Genomic DNA, 7,500 nt, shown 5'->3' with positions numbered 1-7,500 from the left:
GCCGAACCCATGTGGCTGATGTGTAGATCAATGCTTGGGTCCCACGCCATACAAGGAAGCCCAACTGGGCAGCAGTTAAGAGGGTTAAGTGAGCACATAAGTTTAAAGGGCCTAAAGCCCATTTAGAACTGGGCTGCTTATTTAGTTAATATAGGGGCGAAATCTGAAGTGGATCAGCTAATAGGATTGGGCTTAGACCCTATCCACTTAGAGAGTCCAAGATCTAAATAAGATTTAGATCTGGAAACCTCCTAATCAGATTAGGAGATGGCTGATCTGATCTCCAGATAAGATAAGGATTATCCCTTATCACTTAAAGGGACTTCTAAACCAAATATGATTTGGATTAGCAACTCCTAATCTGATTAGGAGCTGATCCCTTTAAGACTATAAAAGAAGAAGGGGGTGGCAGCCTTTAGAGAAACAATACACACAGATCATCAGGTTTCTTTGGTGCTGAAATCTAGAAGAGAGAATTCTGCTCCCTGCAAATACTCTCTTGCCGCCTCCCTGTTCTTGCCGCCCTGCTTTCCAGTTCGATCTCCACTGGTGGGAGAAGTCAAGATTGGATCTTGACATCAGTCCTTTGAGAAAGGATTGAAAGGAAGCTGTGCTCACGTGCCATCTTGCTGATTCTTGCGAAGGACAGAGTTCTTGGAGAAGAACACTGCTGATTCTGCTCCACCTGCACTGCGCCATCTTCAGTGGGAGCAGTCTTTGGATCCTTCCTTGGGCGTGAACACCTTCGTTGGGAGATATTACTTCTCCGTATCAGGTATAATCCTTCCCACTTCTTTTTGGTTCAGATCTGGTTCAGTTTATGGTTCAGAATTGATCCTTGAAAATATGATTTTCTAAATGGGGAATACGATTCCCAGTTGAAGGGAGAGAAAAATTTTTGAAATTCGCCCCTTATTCCACAATCGTTTGGGCGTCCATAGGATGGATCTCTCATCCCTTCAGTGGTATCAGAGCCATGGTTCAAATCTTGAACCAATTTGTTTCAGATCTGAACCTGCGCAAATGGGCAGAAGGTGTTCTACTCGATTTGCGCAGATATGGGTTTTGGGAAATTTTGTTCCCAAAATTAATGGGCGAATAATCAGAAATTAATTTTATATAAATCTGATTATTATTTAGAATTGTTCTTTGTGATTTTCTTGATTTATGGGCTGTTCGTACAAGAGGAGATCGAAATCTTGGTTTGCGCAGGGAACCTGCAAGATTTGCAGTTTCTTGATTTATTTGTTACATTTGGTCTGTAAATTATTTTTTTTATTTTCTAGACTCAATGTATAGGTATTCGATCTGATGTAATTATTAATAGAAATAGGATTTCTATTTATTTTAATTTTGGATCGAAGATGGCGGCACAGAAAGGGAGATTTCGCAGAGAAGAAGATTTCGCAGATGGGAGAATCGCCATCTGCGATTTGCAGTTTGTGAAACTGCATTCTGTGATCTAACCTTTGTTTTGCAGGATGGATTGTGCGAACAGCCCTGATTTACTGATTGTTGCTTTTCTTTTATCAGTAATTAATTTCAGATTATTTTCTTGAATTAAAGATTTAATTAAAAATCAAACCCTAGACCCATTCGAACCAAGATGGGTTCAAACTGTTTAGACCAAATCTAGGGTTTAATCAAGGCTGAAAGTCAGCCCTAATTTTCCCACTAATGGGCCTAAGGATTGATATTTAATTGAATGGTTAATTCGGCCCAACCTGTAAAGGCCCAGTTTTAAACAGTTAAAACTGCTAAAAGCCCACTTAACCCTTAAATCTATATGGGTTGAACCGTTCGGCCCATATACCTAGATAATGTTAATGGTTAATATTATGGATTTAAAATGGGCTTCAAATGGGCTTTACAGATAATTAATTGATTGGATCAATTTATCCCTGCATGTGATGTATGGATGTGTGATGTGCTACGTACATGGGCCATAAGTACTTGGCCCATGCTCAATCGACAGTTGCTCTCTCGCACACCATGGCTGAATGCACATCATTGCCATGGTGTCCCTTTTGGTCATTGGATGACCTCCCTCCGTGGTGGGCCCCACACCTCATCATGAGGTCTCGTGCGGAACCCTAGCCGATTTAGGCCCACCAAAATCTGGCTTTATGAAAGTCAGTGGGAGCCACTTTGGTTTGACCTAAAGATAGAACTAGGGCGTAATTATCTGTTCCCTCCAGATAATATGAGTGCATGTGATAGGGAGATTCATATGATGAACTCTCTAAAGGCCTTCCATCATTAGCACGAAGATGGGTCCTTCAGTAATGAGGAAACGCACCAGAAAATGGGCTATCCATTTGCTGTTGGGCTTGTCTAAGTGTTTCATAAGATGATAGGGGCGTCATAGACCGATGTGGGAGGGGCTTCACCAGAAAATGGGAACTCTCTCACGGTACCTTGGCATTCACGAATATGATGGGTAAGCACTCACTAGACAGAAAGGTTTACCTGAAAACGGCTCTGAACCTTGTCTGATAGAGGCCAAAGGGAAAACTCAAATGATGAGTGGATATGATCCTTCACAGAAAGGTGGTGGGGTTATGCATCTGAAACAGTTGGCTTCATGCACCCTATGTAATTTCCCACTTTTCCAGAGACAACCCGTAGTCTCCGTCACTGAGAAAGGAGGGAAATCTCAGAGATGAATAAATGGAAATGGATCGTAGATTAAAATCCATATCTATGAAATGAACATGAATCAAAATTAGGTCGTGGACTGATGTTTGCTTTTTTATCAGAAAATGGCAAACGGATCATTTGCAAAGCTACTTGATGACAACAAGTTGAAGGGCCCAAACTATGCTGACTGGTATAGGAACCTTATGCTGGTCCTTGCTTCTGAAAAACTTGACAAAGTGGCAAAGAATCCTGCCCCGGAGCGTCCGGGAGATAGGGCTTCTGAGGCCCGAAGGAGAGACTATCAAGAATGGGAGGAGAAAAACTCCCTTGCCCGGTGTTACATCATTGCCTCCTTGGACAATCCGATACAGAGGCAGTTCGATCAGATCGAACTTGCCAATGACATATTGGACAGTCTCAGGACAATGTATGAAGAGCAGAATCGTTCTACTCGACAAAAGGTCTTGAAACAGTTCATGACCACACAAATGTCCAAGGGTCAACAAGTTCACGACCATTGTCTTCGGATGATGGGATACATCAATCAACTGGAGGCTCTTGGATCCGGGCTGGACCTTGCAACCCAGATAGATGCTATCCTTAACTCTTTGCCTCCTTCCTTTAATCCGTTCATCATGAACTATAACATGAACAAGTTGAATGTCAGCTTACAACAGCTCAGCAATATGTTGCAAAGAGCTGAAGAACTGATTAAAAAGGATGAGCCTGTAGCCATGCTTGTTGAAACTGGCAAGACAGGCAAGAGAAAGAGGAAGGCAAAGAAGCCTCAGAAGAAAGCCACTAAAAGCAAGAAGCAGAAGAAAGACAAAGCATCGGATGCCTGTCACTTCTACAAGAAGACCGGCCACTGGAAAAGGAATTGTCCTGCCTACCTGGAATCCAAGAAAGGTAACTTCGAAACTTGTGTTATAGAAACCAATTTATTGGTAGCTTCTGCGTTCTGGTGTATTGACTCCGGGGCTTCAACTCATGCGTGTAACTCACTGTAGGGGTTCAAGGTAAGCAGAAGGCTGAGTGAAGGAGAAGTCACACTCTACTTGGGGACTACTGCAACCGTTGCAGCCGCGGCCATAGGAACCGTGGAATTATATTTTAGGGAAGGAAAAATTGTACTAAAAGATTGTCTTTATGTACAAAATTTAAGAAGAAATTTGATTTCTGTCTCAAAACTGTGTGCAGATGGTTATTCTGTCTTCTTTAGTAATACGATTACTATTAAAAGAAACAACAGATTCATCGCATACGGGGAACTGGAGAACGGTCTCTATGTTCTACATCCTTCTCTAGAAACTAACATAACCGAAACTACGTCGATTGAAAACCCCAAGAAGAGAGCCCGTGATACAGTTAATCCCACGTGTCTGTGGCATTACCGACTTGGCCACATCGGTGTTGACCGAATCACAAGGTTGGTAAAGGATGGTCCTTTGGATTTTCTAGCTGTAGAAGATCTTCCCACCTGTGAGCCTTGCCTACAAGGCAAGATGACGAAACGGCCATTTAATGGTAAGCCTGAAAGATGTACAGGCACACTTGACCTAATACATACTGATGTATGTGGTCCCCTGAGTGTTAGGACACGACATCAACACGTGTATTTCATCACCTTCACAAATGATTTTTCACGATATGGTTACGTGTACCTAATGAGACACAAGTCTGAATCCTTTGAAAAGTTCAAAGAGTTTAGACAAGAGGTCGAGAAACAGTTAGGGAGAGAAATTATAGCTCTTCGATCCGATCGAGGTGGCGAATATCTCTCTGACGAATTCAGGGACTACTTAAAGGACAATGGGATAGTATCACAATTAGCTCCTCCTGCTACACCAAAACTTAACGGTGTTTCAGAGAGGAGGAATAGGACCTTATTAGATATGGTCCGGTCGCTTCCCATACACTCAGAGTTACCCACATCCTTTTGGGGTTACGCATTAGAGACTGCGATTTACATGCTGAATCGGGTTCCAACCAAATCGGTTCCGAATACTCCATATGAACTTTGGACTGGAAAGAAACCAAGTGTCAGACACTTGAAGATTTGGGGTTGTCCAGCACACGTTAAAAGAACGAGTGCAGACAAGTTGGAATCTAAGACCAGCCGTTGCCTATTTGTAGGCTACCCAAAAGGCTCTGTAGGTTACCTTTTCTATGACCCAAGTGAGCAGAAAGTGTTCTGCAGTCGAAATGCGCAATTCTTGGAAACCGACTATATCCTGGACACCCATCGTCAGGAAGTTGTTCTTGATGAGGAGAGCTCAGGAGCAGTGGGAGATGTCCCACAAGTTCCAGGTAGTGACCAACTTAGAAGATCCACTCGGGCATCCAGGCCACCAGTCCGTTATGGTTATGACCAGGATAGTTACCTGGTGGAAACCCGATGGTAAAGTTGAGACCTTCAAGGCTTGTTTGGTGGCGAAAGGGTACACTCAGAAAGAGGGCATCGATTATGAGGAAACCTTTTTGCCTGTGGCCATGCTTAAATCCATTAGGATCCTGCTAGCTGTAGCAGCATACCATGATTATGAGATTTGGCAGATGGATGTCAAAACTGCATTCCTGAATGGAGATCTTACTGAAGATATCTATATGCAGCAGCCGCAAGGCTTCATTGCTGCAGGTCAGGAAAACATGGTATGTAAACTTAACAGATCCAATTATGGGCTTAAGCAAGCTTCTAGAAGTTGGAACATCCGTTTTAACTCTGCTGTCAAATCATTTGACTTCGAGCAGAATCCGGATGAACCCTGTGTCTACAGGAAGTACAATGGGTATAAGGTTACCTTCTTGGTTCTGTATGTAGATGACATTCTACTCATTGGGAATGATGTGGGAATGTTAACTACGGTGAAAGTATGGCTTTCGCAGCAATTCTCCACGAAAGATCTTGGAGAAGTCTCCTATATACTGGGTCTTTGACTCTATAGAGATAGATCGAAGCAGATAATAGGATTATCCCAATCTGCTTACATTGACAAAATAGTCAAAAGATACAGCATGGAAAACTCCAAGAAAGGAAATGTTCCTTTTAGGCACGGAGTCACTCTCTCCAAGAAGATGTCTCCCAAGACTTCTGAGGAGAGTGATGGCATGAAAGACGTTCCTTATGCCTTAGCTGTAGGGAGCATCATGTATGCCATGCTGTGCACTCGTCCTGACATAGCTCAGGCAGTGAGTGTAGTAAGCAGATTTCAGGCCAACCCAGGGCAGGAGCATTGGACTGCTGTGAAAAACATACTTAAGTACCTTCGAAGGACAAAAGAGTTTTGTCTGGTGTTCGACGGTAGCTCACTACAGATCCAGGGTTTACAGATGCCGATTTCCAGTCAGACCCAGATGATAGAAAGTCTACATCTGGATATATTTTCATGATAGGATCGTGTGCTGTTTGCTGGAAAAGCAGCAAACAGGGGTCCACTGCAGACTCCACGACCGAGGCCGAATACATTGCCACAAGTGAGGCTGCCAAAGAAGCTATGTGGATGAAGAAGTTCGTTCACGAGTTGGGAGTTGTTCCGTCCAGCACATCACCCATCCCATTGTTGTGTGACAACAATGGAGCCATTGCTCAGGGGCTAAGGAGCCACGAGCCCACTCGAAGTCGAAGCACATCGAGAGGAAGTACCACGTACTGTGGGAGATTGTTGGTAGAGGGGACGTCCTGATTCAGAAGGTAGCGTCAGCGGAAAATGTAGCAGACCCATTGACAAAGCCACTATCACAGAAAGTGTTTGAGAAACACGTGGAAAGCATGGGACTCCGGCTAGTACCTGATTGGACCTAAGTGCAAGTGGGAGCTGTTAGACAGTTTTGTATGCCCTTAGCTTCAATCAGAATGATGTACTTTATGAGTTTATTGTAAATGAATAAAGATACATATTTGATTCATGTTCCCTTGGTATGTTTCTGTGTAATACCCTTAAACTGGACACTTAATGAGACTCGTGTTAGTTTAGAATGTTCACAGCCAGTGGGTCGGTCTGGGGAGACCTATCCTGACAAGGCTGACACTGTGGTGCCACCAAGTCGGTTGGGGTGGCCTGTCTCAGCTGCCAGGGTGAGACCCTAGGCACATACAGTGTAGGATTAATTGAATCTTTGAACTGGACCAGATTTCCAGTATTGCCCTGGACCTTGGAGATTGATGGGCAAAACTGGAAAGTTACACCCGACCCCTAGACTCGATTATGATACTACAGTAGGTGTCGGATTGGGCTGTCTTTGATGTACCAATCAGTGAGATCCTTAGCGGGGGTCAAAACCTGGGTATGTTGGGACAGTCTGAGAATTCATCTGAGTGGGTGATCATAGTGACAGGATCAGCCCCATTGTCGGACAAAGGTTATGATCGGGGATGCACTCTCACTGATGGAAACCAAGACTGCCGGCAGCCGATTTCAACCGTTGAGATTTGTTTTGCAAAATATATTTTATATAAGATATAAAAGTATATATCTATGGTTTCTAAATTGTTTGCAAGAAGGTTTTAATTCCCGGGATCCATATAAGTGGAGAGTGCAACACTGTTCCTTGCAGCCGAGGGAGAGGTCCTCTCTTGTCGGGCAGTGTATGATCATTATGGGCTGAGAGGTTAAGTGTAAGACCATTGAGGTTAATACCTGATGGGCTAATCTTGCATCTGCCCACAGTCCCTGGGTGTTACAAGGTGGCTTGGCCCAGGGACCTCTTAGGGTAAGTGTTGGGCCCGTAGAGCCCATTCGATGGGTTTCAAGAGGTGCACTGTCATTAACAGTGTATTCGGCCTGGCCTTGTAACAAAGGCTGGGCCGAACCCATGTGGCTGATGTGTAGATCAATGCTTGGGTCCCACACCATACAAGGA

The sequence above is a fragment of the Nelumbo nucifera genome, chromosome 5 (genome assembly GCF_055504915.1).
Source record: "Nelumbo nucifera cultivar China Antique chromosome 5, China Antique-T2T, whole genome shotgun sequence".
Classification (NCBI taxonomy): Eukaryota; Viridiplantae; Streptophyta; class Magnoliopsida; order Proteales; family Nelumbonaceae; genus Nelumbo; species Nelumbo nucifera.
Note: the sequence above shows the minus strand (reverse complement) of the source record.